This window comes from Bos javanicus, chromosome X (genome assembly GCF_032452875.1).
Source record: "Bos javanicus breed banteng chromosome X, ARS-OSU_banteng_1.0, whole genome shotgun sequence".
NCBI lineage: Eukaryota > Metazoa > Chordata > Mammalia > Artiodactyla > Bovidae > Bos > Bos javanicus.
The window spans coordinates 116,658,093-116,674,160 of record NC_083897.1 but is presented as its reverse complement, the minus strand read 5'-3'; positions in this window follow the sequence as shown (position 1 = coordinate 116,674,160).

Sequence of the window (16,068 nt, the reverse complement as noted above, 5' to 3'; positions counted from 1 at the left end):
CCTACAATTGGAGAGAAAGATAGTATTGATCAGAGACAAGATGTATTGCTTCCTGTGAATGGATATCTGAATCCTTCCTGTGAATGGACAGACGCTTCCATTGGTAAAATCTCAAAGGGTAATTTTCTCACAAAAATCTCAGAGACATCAGGACCACTACTTGGTAGTAAAGCCTGACACAAAGGTAGAGGTTGGGAAGGATCCCTACTGCACCAGCTTACTGCACTCAGGCTTACACTTCAGCACTGCCTAGTATCCACAGCCACCAGTCTTGCTCCAGGGCCAGGGCCATATTATCACATGTGGCAGCCAGGCAGCACAGACCACCAGAAACTAGGGCTTGACCACTGGTATTGGCAGCAGGAGGGTGGTGGCAACTGTCACAGAGCAGCTGCAGCTGAGGGGAGGAAGAGCATCCTGGGAGGTCTCAGCAGCAGACATTACTGCAGAGGAAAGGTATTTCTATGTTGCCACAGAGAAGGCCACACTGACGCCTGTGAATACTCCAGAGATGTACTCCAGAAGGGCCCAAATGATTGGATAAGGAATAGGACTTTAGACAGAGCTAAGGGTCAAGTGCTTGTTGCAGTAGCATAACATATGGTAGCATGTTAGAGTTGCCCCCATTTTTCTCCTAATGACTGTGGAGCTTCAGAACAATGGCTTACAACCATTATGGAGCTAAGGCCAATGCTACCTCCAAGAGTAAATGTGTGTGGATATGTGTTTATTTGAGGGAGAGAGAGGCAGATAAGCGGTATATCTGTATATTTAGGTCTAAATCGTTTTTGGTCCTACAAATTGAGTCAATTAACACCAATGCATTGGGTCTTTAATAAAAAAACACAATGGTCATTGTTGTTCTCTGAATTACTAATGCCCTGAAACTGCCGGAAAGTCATTTGAATATGCTTGCTGATAATACTCTTGATGAGGAATAGAATTTATTTTTTACTTGAGAGCTAATTAATGTAATCTTTAAAATATATAAATCCCATGGTGAGCCCAAATAATTATAATTGAAATGTGGACCTTGCCAAAACTGAGAAAATTAAAATGCAAACAAAATCTGTTAATATATCTAAATTAAAAAAAAAAAAAAACAAAGAGGAAAGAAAACCAATTAACTTCTGGAACCAGGGTTTGGTATTTAGAATGAGGAGATTAAATTATGCAGATATCAAATTAGCACTTGGAATGAAGATGGTGTTGCCCAGCTGCCTTTCAGAGCTTTGCCTTGCACAGACTAAAGTTGCTAGGGAGCAGTGAAGTGAGCTGTTTAAAAGGCCACAGTTGTATTCCCTAAATGGTCCACACAGGGATCATAAAAATTCCTGATGGTATCTTTAGCAGCCTGGAGGTAATTGGAAGGAAGGCCTGGGGCTAGTAATTAAATCACAAATCTTTTCTGGGGAGATCATATGTAGATACACATATAGAGAGATATATATAAATAGATGAGATAAACAATATGTACAGGTATGTACATATATATTGTAGTCATTAAGTTGTGTCCCGACTCTTTGCAAGCCATGGACTGTAGCCCATCAGTCTCCTCTGTCCGTGGGATTCTCCAGGCAAGAATACTGGAGTGGGTTGCCATGCCCTCCTCCAAGGGATATTCCCCACCCAGGGATTGAACCATCTCCAGCATTGCAGGCGGATTCTTTACCACTGAGCCACCAGGGAAGCCCATGTACATATATATATTTCACTTATGTAACATCTAGTCAGACAGCTGAGCAACTCCATTAAAAAAAAGAAAGACACGAGGAGTATGGGGCTGCTGCTTCTTCATTTTTTTTTTTTTTTTTGATTGTAAAACTTTTAGGATATACATCATCATGTGACATCTTATTCTCTGGTGAAAGTGAAGTCGCTCAGTCGTGTCCGACTCTTTGTGACCCCATGGACTGTAACTCACCAAGTTCCTCAGTCCATGGAATTTTCCAGGCAAGAGTACTGGAGTGGGTTGCCATTTCCTTCTCCAGGGAATCTTCCCAACCCAGTGATCGAACCCAGGTCTCCTGCACTGCAGGCAGACGCTCTACCATCTGAGCCACCAGGGAAGCCCATTGCAATTTAGTCAGAAAAACAAAACAGCCAAATGAGTTTTGTTTTGTTTTGTTTTATGGCTGAACAGGCCAATCAACTCAATCCAGGGCCTCTGGTAGTTCTATGTTATGACTACATTTAGGAAATCAGATAAATGTGTCTTTGGTTCTTAGGGATGTTGCTATGTGTTCCTCACTTTTCAAGCAGCTGTCTTTAGCGTTGCGTAGGTACTGTCACAGGCTCTTCCACTAAATTATTATAAGGAGTTCACTATAGGAGCAGTTTCTTTAGACATACTACCATACAGGTTACAGTATATCAGTATGGATGGATCTGTTCTTAACCTCATTGGCCAGCCAGCCAGAGTAATTTTGAATATCAGATCTGGACCCTGGGGGAACTTGGCCTTTTCTGAGACAAGCTGTTGAGTGTGTACCCTGCTGCACAACCTTGAGATGACCATTAACACTCAAAACTCCATTGTGGGTGCCATCACCACATGGCCAGATTCATAGTACACCTGAGAGAGCAGTTGGAGATGAGAATGGTTTCAGAGACTTATAACCTGGCATTGACAGGGACACGAGTCATTCATCTTACTCTGATTATTCTGGCTTCTTAGCCCAGAGGAGAGAAAACGAGTCAGAAAAGCAAAAAGGTTGTGGAATTAGTTTGGTATCATTCTGTCTGTTCCCCCAAGGCAACAAAATTGCAGAGAATGGGGAGAAAATCAGAGGGAGAATAATTTCTTACCAAGTACTGTGTTCAAAAAGCAAACTGGTAAAATGAACAGTTAATGAACACAGCAGCTCATTTAGCAAATATGTGTATATATATATTTTTTTCATTAACTATGTAGCAAATGTTAAGCTTGGAGTTACTAGGATGAGGTAAATCAGAGAAGGCCCCTGCTCCAGTAGAACTGCAGCCTCGTGTGGGGTGCACACTTTCGTTGAATAGTTACTCTGATAGAAAGAAGCACAGCTCTATAGACATGCATTAGGAAGGAAGCAGAAGAATGGGCATGAACAAAATAATGTAGTTTTTGTAATATGGCTAGGCTAAATCCTACTCTAAAGTGGAATGAAGGCCTACCTAAATCATTCTTATATTTGATCATATCTGCCAAAAACTTTTGTGATGATCACATCTCTGGTATTGTATCTACAAACCTCTTTTCACACTGATTACAGCAGAACTCTCATTCTTTGCAACAAGTTGGAACTTTGGGAAAACAAGCAAGTATGGTACATCTCTTTAAAATATACTACAACATAACTTTAGAGATGGAAACTTTTTAAATTAGCTCTGCATACTTTGATACTATTAATATACACCAATATGCAGTATTTGTCTTTTTCTTTCTGACTTACTTCATTCTATGTAATAGGCTCCAAGTTCATCCACCTCATCAGAGCTGACTCAGATGCATTCCTTTTTATAGCAGAGTAATACTCCATTGTGTATATGTACCACAACTTCCTTATCCATTCATCTGCCGACGGACATCTAGGTTGCTTCCATGTTCTAGCTATTGTAAATAGTGCTGCAGTGAACACAGGGGTACATGTCTCTCTCTCAATTCTCGTTTCCTCGGTGTGTATGCCCAGCAGTGGGATTGCTGGGTCGTTTGGCAGTTCTATTCCCAGTATTTTAAGGAATCTTCACACTGTTCTCCATAGTGGCTGTACCAGTTTGCATTCCTATCAACAGGGTAAGAGAAAAATGGTACCAAAGAGCCTACGTGCGGGGCAGCAAAAGAGACACAGATGTAAAGAACAGACTTTTGGACTCAGTGGAAGGAGGAGAGGGTGGGATGATTTGAGAGAATAGCATTGAAACATATACATTACCATGTGTAAAACAGATAACCAGTAGGAGTTTGACGTATGATGCAGGTCCGGTGCTCTGGGACAACCTAGAGGAATAGGGTGGGACGGGGTTCAGGATGGGGGGGACTTATGTATACTTGTGGCTGATTCATATTGATGTATGGCAAAAACCATCACAATATTGTAATTATCCTCCAATTAAAGTTAATTAACTAAAATATACAAATTACTATAAAGTTTTTAACTTTAAAAATTATTATTAAAGATTTTTTTTCCTATAAAGTTTCCCTAGTTTGATATAAGCCTAACATACCTTATTTCTGAGGTAGAAATGAGGACGTGGATATGTGCCTGCCACTGAAGATTATTTTGCAACTTTGCAGTCTGTATAAAACTAATCTATTTTACGATAAAGCTGGTGTGGTAGGTACAAAACTGAATCCACATGTTGATGTGTGATGGGAAGGTAAAAGAATTTTATTTACTGTTTCTACTGGGTAGTGGAAATTTAATTTCATTCATTTCTTCCCCTATCCCTGTTTTTCTTTCAGGGTTCAATCTAATGAGAGGGAGATTATATACTGCCAAGGCATAGGAAAGGGGCTTTGGCCTGAGTAGTCTTTGCATCTGGGTGTCTTCCAAGTGGTCCTTATTCCCATCTGTTCATTGGTCCCCATGAGTCATAGCCAAGTCCCACTCCCAACTACAGGCCACCTTCAGTTTGCTTCTTTGTATGCCACTGTGGATGCATGGAAATTATCCTGTTTTTTTTTTACCTTTGGGCACAGTTACTCAGAGCTCTCAGTTTCATTGGCCTAGGCACCCGGTGCAGACATTTCTAAACCTCTTTAGGCTTGCTGCCTCTCTATAGTGTGCTGGAAAAGCAAGTCCAACATCCCTATGTTCTTGAATCTCAAATTTATCAGGATTTCCCTTCACACCCCACCTCATGATGAGGCTGAACTTGATATTAATAGAGGTGTAAGGCTCAAGTCTAACCTTTCTGAGGGACCCACAATGACTATACTTCATTAATGTTTTCCAAAGAGGTTTCCTGAAATCCTATTAATCTGGAGTATCTTTTCTAGTCTTGGGATCGATAACCTTGCTCTACCATTATGTAATCTTTCTGCCATGAATCCTTTTATTAAAAGTTCTCCGCTCCTCTTACAACATCCATTTTTTCAGCTATAGTTCCTGTATTTTCTGGTTTCCTGAATGGGGCAAGGTCATCAAAGATCACAGATTACTGAATATGCCATTGAATAATAGCATACAGCCTTATGTTAATATAAATGTGCTGCTTTTTTTTTTTTTTTTAAGATTAATAAGTCATTCAAACCTCAAGCAAAAGCAACAAACTGTTTTGTCTGGGTCTTGAAAGAATCTCAGTGTTCTGGAAAGAGAGGTCACACTCAGATAATAGGTACTTCATATTTTCACAGAGAGCTGTAGGACTATATGCTTATCATGTTAATATTTCCTGTAGGCTTCATCTTCTTTTGATGGAGGAGGGCATTACTGTGGATTAAAAGGTTTATTGGAGTTTAGATTTTTTGAAAATTCCAGAAGTGAGTGAGCAGCAAACGTTTTTTTAGAAATTGTTTTTGTTCTCTGTGTTTTCTTTCCAAGTAAAATATTCTCTGATTTTTTTATTTCTCAGAATAGAAGAATGATATCAGTGTGTCTTTGTGTGTGTACGTGTACCACTGATTCAATTATCACCCTCCAGTGTTTTTGACTTCTTGGTCTATTCATGACCTTCGTACCCTGTCAGACTCTCAGGAATCAAGCTTACATGAATGCAATTGTTTCTTCTCTACAAAAGGAGGCGTAAAATGATGTTTTCTTTCAGATAATGCCCCTTGGAAATCCAAACAGGATATGTTTCTTTCTCTTTAGTGATAAGTGAATTGTATGAAATCTTATTGCTAGGTATACAATATTTATTTACAATGCCACCATACCTCTCCATTTATTTTATTATAGCATGATATGGAGGAAATAGTGCTAGACTCATTTCTAGAATTTCTAAATACGTGTCTCCAGTTCTACCTACCCATTAATGGTGTTCATATTTATCACATTCACAACCTCTTTTTTTTCTCATTTGTAAAATGGAAATAATATTTTCCAACCCATCTGACAAGGCTTTTGCATATTTATTGTTATTGCTAAGTATTTTGCCTTAAGTAGTTCTTAATCTTTCCATTTATAAAATAGAAATTTTGTTTTCTCATTGTTGATTTTGAGTTTTCCTTGATGCTGCTAAGTTGCTCAGTCTTGTCCGACTCTGTGCGACCCCATGGACTGCAGCCTACCAGGTTCCTCCGTCCATGGGATTTTCCAGGCAAGAGTACTGGAGTGGGTTGCCATTGCCTTCTCCTAGACAAGGATAATACATAGTATGGAAAAGACTCCCAAGTTCAGTATAATCTTCATAAAGCTCCAGTCAACCAAGACATTCCCATAGTAAAGGTTTTCTTTGGTGAGTGGAGCGAAGTCAGCATCATGGCAATGCGGTTGGTAAGAAGGTCAAGGAAAATGGCTGTGGGTGAATTTCTGAGCGGACAAAATGGCCAAATCCATCTCCTTCCAGGGATGTAAAGGAGACTGTTATTTCTTAATCGGTCTAATGATGTTCAACCTCATTGCCCAATTTGGTGAGCCAAATTCATGGTGATAAAGGCATCGTATTATAGTGAATGGATCTTGGGGTGATAAGAGCACTAAAATGGTGAGAAGGATTATATCCTCTAGGTAAGGTAGTCTAAATGCTTGGATTTGCTAGATTTTTGGTGTTTTTTTTTTTTTTTTTATGTTCATAGTATTTTATTTCTTCTTTTGACCATGTGGCTTGTAGAAACTTAGTTCCCTGACCAGGTATCCCTGTACCCCTTGAGTTAGAAGCACAGAGTCTTAACCTTTGGACCTTCAGGAAAGTCCCTGTTGATAGTATTTTAGAAAGACAAGTGTCCAATAAAGTGTTAGAATGTAAAGTTTATCTATTTCAGGGCAATATATCCAGTCCTTGTGAAATTTGAAGACTGAAGTACATTCCAGATGAATCACCAACAGCCTGTTCTGCTGTAGTAACAATATTAGTTATTGATATAGCTGTAATGAGAGGACCGGCTGGGCTGTCACAGGCCTGCTTTCTCCGGGCCAGGGGACCACCGTGTGCAAGAGGCTTCCTTTAGTAGTGTGCTGCTGTTCACTTGCTAGGTCATTGGTTGTTTTCCCTGTTTGTGCCACATGTTTTGCATGATGAGCCCAAAGTGCATCAGAAAATAAGACAAAGGTTAGGAGAAGAGCAGAGTGAACAAAGATGTTCAAGCTTTTGTTGTTTTAGGAGCACAGTGATTCAATATTAGACATTTTGTTTATTTTGAATTCCTGTATATTATGTTTCAGTGAGTTGAGGTAGAATTAGTTTATAACCGAATTTGAAAATAAGATGTTTTATTGATTACAAGCTTATCCATTATATAATATATTTTACTGATACCCAGTCTAATATCTCCTGGTGATGAAAATGATATCTAATTTAAAAGAAAAATAAACAGCAGCATATAGTGTGCACTCACTCTAAATGGCTATTCAGCTACTCAGTAACAATTAAATATGGCCTCTCCTTTGATTCTTTATAGCCAATGCACTTTAAAAAAATTCTTTGGCACACCTCACACAGTCTGATAACATTCAATATCCTTACTGAAATGTTGAGAGAATTTTAGTCTATCTTGAAGGAAAACCAAATGTAAGGTAGAAGATTGAAATGCAAGCTTATAGTAGAGAGAACCTAAGTGTTTGCCATTATCATATTTCTGTTTTATCTAGGAGAGTGTTTCTCAACCATGGATGATTTACCGCTCTCTGCCTGAGGCAACATTTGGCAATGTCTGGATACTTTTTTGGTTGTCACAACTGAGAGGTGCCACTGGCATCTGGTGGGTAGATGCCTTGATACTGCTAAGCACTTTACAATGCATAGGACAGCTCCCACCCCCTGCCTCCTTTCACCTCTCATTCGCAACAAGAATTATCTGGGTAAAATTGTCAGTGGTGCCAAGGTAGAGAAATCTTGACCTAGGACAGACATCTGATGAGATCTTAGGATTTTTGAGGAATAAATTTCCCTAACACTTAACAAGTGAAATCGACTATGACTGAGGGCACTGTTGCTTTGAGTTCAAGCACACAGACTTCTTATCTGAATTCAGGGAGTTATAACTTCCTAGTGTTAGCGTTAGCTGCTCAGTCGTGCCCTACTCTTTGTGACCCCATGAACTGCAGCCCACCAGGCTCCTCTGTCCATGAGATTTTCCAGGGAAGGATACTGGAGTGGGTTGCCATTTCCTTCTCCAGGGGATCTTCCCACCTCAGGGATCGAACCCAGGTCTCCTGCACTGCAGGCAGATTCTTTACTGAGTGAGCTACAAGGGAAGCCCCATGCCTCAAAAAATAATCTCTTATACAATATAAATTCTGTGAAGAAAAGTCACCATTCCTGCTTGGGAAAATGATATACTTTCCATTAAAAATCCATTAGATGAAGAGATTATCATTAGGATTAAACTATAAAACATTTATGTTTCTGTAGACCAAAGTTATCTAGTATCAGTAATATCATAGGTTTCAACTCTGTACTATGTCATCTATTTTCAGATAATCATAACCTGAAAGAAAGTCCTATTTGGGAGAGAGATGTCAGGATGCCTCTTCGGTGTGCCTTGCTTGTATTTCAGCCTATCACAATAATTACGGCTAGGCTTCCCTGGTGGCTCAGAAGGCCAAAAATCTGCCTGCAATGCAGGACACCTGGGTTTGATCCCTGGGTCAGGAAGATCCCCAGGAGAAGGGAATGGCTATGCACTCCAGTATTCTTGACTGGAGAATTCCATGGACAGAGGAGCCTGGCGGGCCACAGTCCATGGGTCACAAAGAGCGGACATGACTGAGCAACTAACACACACACAGAATCTGATTACATTTTGTGGTATCTTAAAAATTAGTGACATACTGTTCACAATGCATTTTTGCAATAACTTTTGCTGACATCATTTCAGTTGACATACATTTTTGAGATCACAAAGTTTACTATTGCTTGGGAATTGTGAGAATATCTGTATTAGTCTGGTTTGGGAATTTTAAAAATCACTGTAAGAATTAAGTAAATAAGAGGTTCCATTAGCAATTAAGGATTAAAATGAGAATTATTAGAGTAAAGGTCTGAAAGAATGTAACTGAAGGATCAGCTGAAAACTCACTGTGATATTAGTCTGAAGACTTGGAGTGAGTGAAGCTGCCAATCCTGAGGAAGTCCAAGAAACTTCAAATACCACAAAGTAGGAGTTTGCAGAGTGGTCTGGAACTGAATGCCCACCCCTCTGATTTTCATGATGTATTGAGCAATGATAGCTTTTGTATCATTTCTACTTTCCAGTTTTCTCAAGGGTTCCTCTCATTAGTAAAATCGAACTTGGACCTGTAGAGTGAAGGTGGTGCTGAGAAACAATTCCCAGACTTAGGAGGGACTGGAAGCAGTGAGGCCAGGTTGACCATGAAAATCTCCTCCTTGATGGATTGCTTGCACTCATCGTTGAGGGTAGATAAGAATGGGCAGCTTCAAGTTTCACAAGATTTCACAGGGTTATAACTGCATTTTCATAAGGATAAGTGAGGATGGGCAGCTGATGTCTCAGTAGAATTCGCAGTGTTACAACTGCCTGATAATGAGGGGATGTGAGGATGCACAGCTTAAAAATCTCACAAGATTTCAGTGTTATAATTGCCTTTTAATAAAAAGTCATCAACATTAAAATAAAGGTCATGAAGAAAGATAAAGAAGGACATTATATAATGATAAAAGGGTCAATAGAAGAAGAGGATATTACACTCATTAATATATATGCACACAATATAGGAGCACCTAAATACATAAAACAAATACAAGCAGACATAAAAGGAGAAATTGATGGAACTACAATAATGGTAGAAGAATCTAACATCCCACTCACATCAATGGACAGATCTTATAGACAGAAAATGAATAAGGTTACAGAGAATCTAAATATCAAAATATTTAATATTTTCAAGATATTACATTAATAAAAAAATACACATTCTTTTCAAGTGCAGTTGGAGCATTCTCTAGGATAGACCTTGTACTAGGGCAAAAAACTAGCCTCAACAAATTTAAGAAGATAGAAAATTTTCAAGTATCTCTTCTGACCAAAAAGCATGAAACTAGAAATCAACCACAGAAAAAAAAATGAGAAAGAAAAGATTACATGGAGACTAAACAACATGCTACTAAAAAACAAATATATCAATGATGAGATCAAAGAGGAAATTTAAAAATACCTTGAGACAAATGACAATGAAAACAGCTATACAAAATCTATGGGATGTACAAAAACAATCCTTAGAAGTTTATAGTTATACAGGCCTTCTTCAAGAAATAAGAATAATCTCAAATAACCTAACTTACTACCTAAAAGAATTTGTACAAGAAGAACAAACTAAAACTAAAGTCAGTAGAAGGAAGGAAATAATAAAGATCACGAAATAGAGATTGAAAAACAATAGAAAATCAATAAACTCAAGAGCTGGTTCTTTGGAAAGAGTAAGTTTTAGTGTTAGTTGCTCAGTTGTGCCCGACTCTTTGTGACCCCATGGACTGCACTCCACCAGGCTTTTCTGTCCATGAGATTTTCCAGGCAAGGGTACTGGAATGGGTTGCCATTTCCTTCTCCAGGGGATCCTCCCAACCCAGGGATCGAACCCAGGTCTCCTGCACTGCAGGCAAATTCTTTACTGACTGAGCTCCAAGGGAAGCCCTTTGAAAGAGTAAACCAAGGTTAAATCAACAAATCTCTGGCAAGGCTCACCAAGAAGAAAGGACCTAAATAAAAGAGAAATGTAAGGTGAGAAATAACTGCTAATACCCTAGAAATATAGAAAAACATAAAAGAATACTCTGAGCAATTATTATGCCAACAAATTGGATAACCTAGAACAAATGGAGAAGTTTCAAGAAACATATAGCCTACCAAAATGGACTCAAGAAGAAATAGATAATTGAAACAGACCAATCACTAGAAGTGAAATAGAATCTGTAATTTAAAATAAGAATAAAAAAAACTCCCCACAACAAGAGTCCAGGACCATAAGACTTTACTGGGCAATTCTGCCAAACATGCAAAGAACTTATACCAATCCTTCTCAAACTCTTCTGAAAGACTGAACACTTTCCATTCTATGAAGCCATTATCACCCTTATATCAAAACCAAAGACACTACCAAAAAAGAAAATTACAGGCCAATATCTTGGATGAATATAAATGTAAAACTTCTCAACAAAAAATTAGCAAACTGAAAGCAAGAATGGGAAAAAAAAAATTGTATACCATGATCAAGTTGGATTCATCCCAGGATCACAAAGATGATTCAACATATGCAAATAAATCAATATAATATGCTACATCAACAAAAGACAAAAACCACACAATCATCTCAATAGAGGAAGAAAAAGCACTTGAGAAAACTCAATATCCATTCATGATTAAAAACTCTTGCCAAAATGGGTACAGAGGGAACATATGTAAACATAATAAAAACTATGAAAAATACACAGCCAACACAATATTCAACATTGAAAAGCTGAAAGCCTTCCCATTGAACTCTGGAACAAGACAAGGATGCCCACTCTCACCACTTCTATTCAACCTAGTATTGGAAATGTTAGCCACAACAGTCAGAAAAGAGAAAGAAATAAAAGGTATCCAAATTGGAAGGGAAGAGGTAAAAATGTCATATGCAGATAACATGATACTCTATATAGAAATCATTTAAGACTCCACACAAAAACTATTATAACTGATACCTATGATGATTCATGTTGAGGTTTGATAGAAAACAGCAAAATTCTGTAAAGCAATTATCCTTCAATAAAAAATTAATTAATTAAAAAAAACTGTTATAACTGATAAATTCAGCAAGGTAGCAGGATACAAGATTAACCTATAGAAACTGATTGCATTTCTTTGCACTAACAGTGAAATATCAGAGAGGGAAAGTTTAAAAAAAAAAAAAAGTCCCTTTAAAAATTTCATCAAAAAAGTAAAATACTTAGGAGTGGACCAAGGACGTAAAAGGGTTACATGCTGAGAACTATAAAGCATTGATAAAGGAAAGTGAAGATGACTCAAAGAAATGGAAAGCTATTCCATGCTCTTAGATTGAAAAAATTAGTATTGTTAAAATGGCCAAACTACCCTAAGTAATATATACATTTGATCCCTATCAAATTACCCAATCCATTTTTTATAGAACTAGAAAAAATAATCCTAAAATTTATATGGACCATAAAAGACCCATAATTGCCAAAATAATCCTAGGGAAAAAGAGTAAAACTGGAGGCATAACCCTCCAAGACTTTAGACAATACTGTAAAGCTTTAGTAATCAAAATGGTATAGCACTGGCACCAAAACAGACATATGGATTGATGGAACAGAAAAGAGAGTCCAGAAATAAACCCATACACCTATGGTCAATTAATATTCAGCAAAGGAGACAAGAATAACAATGGAGAAAATATACTCTTTTTTTAATAGATTGATAACTTGTTCACATTTAATTAATTAATTTATTTTCACCTCACATGCTAGTAAAGTAATGCTCAAAATTCTCCAAGCCAGGCTTCAGCAATACGTGAACCGTGAACTTCCGGATGTTCAAGCTGGTTTTAGAAAAGGCAGAAGAACCAGAGACCAAATTGCCAACATCCGCTGGATCATAGAAAAAGCAAGAGAATTTCAGAAAAATATCTATTTCTGCTTTATTGACTATGCCAAAGCCTTTGACTGTGTGGATCACAATAAACTGTGGAAAATTCTGAAAGAAATGGGAATACCAGACCATCTGACCTGCCTCTTGAGAAATTTGTATGCAGGTCAGGAAGCAACAGTTAGAACTGGACATGGAACAACAGACTGATTCCAAATAGGAAAAGGAGTGTGTCAAGGCTGTATATTGTCACCCTGCTTATTTAATTTATATGCAGAGTACATCATGAGAAACGCTGGGCTGGAAGAAGCACAAGCTGGAATCAAGATTGCCGGGAGAAATATCAATAACCTTAGATATGCAGATGACACCACCCTTATGGCAGAAAGTGAAGAGGAACTAAAAAGCCTCTTGATGAAAGTGAAAGAGGAGAGTTAAAAAGTTGACTTAAAGCTCAACATTCAGAAAACGAAGATCATGGCATCTGGTCCCATCACTTCATGGGAAATAGATGGGGAAACATTGGAAACAGTGTCAGACTTTATTTTTGGGGGCTCCAAAATCACTGCAGCTGGTGATTGCAGCCTTGAAATTAAAAGACGCTTACTCCTTGGAAGAAAAGTTATGACCAACCTAGATAGCATATTGAAAAGCAGAGACATTACTTTGCCAACAAAGGTCTGTCTAGTCAAGGCTATGGTTTTTCCAGTGGTCATGTATGGATGTGAGAGTTGGACTGGGAAGAAAGTTGAGCACCGAAGAATTGATGCTTTTGAATTGTGGTGTTGGAGAAGACTCTCGAGAGCCCCTTGGACTGCAAGGAGATCCAACCAGTCCATTCTGAAGGAGATCAGCCCTGGGTGTTCTTTGGAAGGAATGATGCTAAAGCTGAAACTCCAGTACTTTGGCCACCTCATGCAAAGATTTGACTCATTGGAAAAGACCCTGATGCTGGGAGGGACTGGGGGCAGGATGAGAAGGGGACGACAGAGGATGAGATGGTTGGATGGCATCACTGACTCGATGGACAGGAGTCTGAGTGAACTCTGGGAGTTGGTGATGGACAGGGAGGCCTGGCGTGCTGCAATTCATGGGGTTGCAAAGAGTCGGACATGACTGAGTAACTGAACTGAACTGAACTGAAGCAAGCGATGTTGGAAAAGCTGGACAGCCAATTGTAAATCAATCAAGTGAGAACAATCCCTCACATCATACACGAAAATAAACTCAAGGGCTTCCCTGGTGGCTCAGTGGTAAAAGAATCTGCCTGCCAATGCAATCGACATGGATTTAATCCCTGATCTGGGAAGATTCCACATGCCACAGAGCAACTAAGCCCGTTCACCAGAACTACTGAACCTGTGCTCTAGAGCCTGGAAGCCACAACTACTGAATCTACGTGCCTGAGAGCCCGTGCACCACCACAAGAGAAGCCACCACAGTGAGAAACCTGTGCGTCACAACTAGAGAGTAGCCCCACTCACCGCAACTACAGAAAAGCTCGTGCAGCACCGAGGACCTAGGTCAGCCAAAAATCAGTCAATTAATAAACAAAATTATAAAAAGTAAACTCAAAATGGCTTAAAGACTTAAGTAGAAGATATGACACCAGAATAGGACATAGGCAAAACATTCTCTGATGTAAATCATAGCAGTGTTTTCTTAGGTCCTTCTTCCAAGGCAATACAAATAAAAACAAAAATAAACAAATGGGACCTAATGAAATTTATAAGCTTTTGTACAGAAAAGGAAACCATAAAAAAAATGAAAGAACACTCAAAGAATGGGAGAAAATATTTGCAAACAATGTCACCAACAAAGGCTTAATTTCCAAAATATATAAACAATTCATGCAGAGCAATAGTAACAAAACACATAAAAACCCCAAACAAGAAGACACACACACAAAAACAAATAGAAGACCCCAATAGACATTTCTCCAAAGAAGGCATACAGATGGGCTGATAGGCACATGGAAGAATGTTCAACATTGCTAGTTATTAGAGAAATGCAGATGAAAACTACAATGAGGTATCACCTCATACCAATTGGAATGGCCATCATTAAAAAGTCTGCAAGTAGTAATTTCTGGAGAGGGTGTGAAGGAAAAGGAACCCTTCTACATTGTTGATGGGAATGTAAATTGGTACAGCCACTATGGAAGTCAATGTAGAGATTTCTTAAAAAGCTAAAAATAGAGTTTCCATATGATCTGGCACCCTATGCTTGGGCATATATCTGGACAAAACTATAATTAAAAAGGATGCATGCATCCCAATATTCATAGCAGCACTATTTACAATAGCTAAGACAGGGAAGAAACCTTAACATCCATTGACAGATGAATGGATAAAGAAGATAGTGGTACATGCACACTATAGAATATTACTCAGCTATAAAAAGAATAAAATAATGCCATTTTCAACAACATGGATGGACCTAGAGATTACCATACTAAGTCTAGTAAGTCAGAAAGAGAAAGACAAATATCATATGATATCACTTATATGTGAAATCTAAAATATATATAACTTGCTATATATATATATATATATATATTTTTTTTTTTTCCTTCAGAATGAGCTATCTGATGTCTAGTCTTTCCCAATCTATTTTGATGTCCTTCTAGGACATTTCTTTTTGCTTTGGTATATTAAGGTAGAATGGGCTTCCTTTGTGGCTCAGCTGGTAAAGAATCTGCCTGCAGTGCCAGAGACCTGGGTTCGATTCCTGGTTTGGGAAGATCTCCTGGAGAAGGGAAAGGCTACCCACTCCAGTTTTCTGGCCTAGCGAATTCCATGGACTGTATAGTCCATGGGGTCTCAAAGAGTCGGTTGCAACTAGGCAACTTTCACTTTCACTTTATCAAGGTAGAATAGTCAGTGTTTATCAAACACATCTGTACTTTTAGTGACAAAATGAAATTTTTTGAAATAAAATAACATGAAATTTAAAAATTATTAGACACAAAAAAAGGAGAGTAAATTTGAGACATATTAATATAAAGTATCCAAAATGAACCATCTAGGAAAAAATAGAACATCAATGAGCAGGAACAAGATAAAATGTACTAATGTATATGTAGTTGGATTTTAGGAGAAAAGAGAACAGTTCAGGAAAAAAAAAATTTAAATAGCTTTAAATTTGCCTTGTGGCTCAGACAGTAAAGAATCTGCCCACAGTGCAGCAGACCTGAGTTCAATTCCTGTGTTGAGACAATCCCCTGGAGAAGGGAATGGCAACCCACTCCAGTATTCTTGCCTGGAGAATCACATGGACAGAGGAGTCTGGCAGGCTATGGTTCATTGGGTCATAGGCTATGGTTCATTGGGTCGCAAAGAGTCGGACAAGACTGAATGACTAACACTCACTTTTTAAATTTGAAGAAT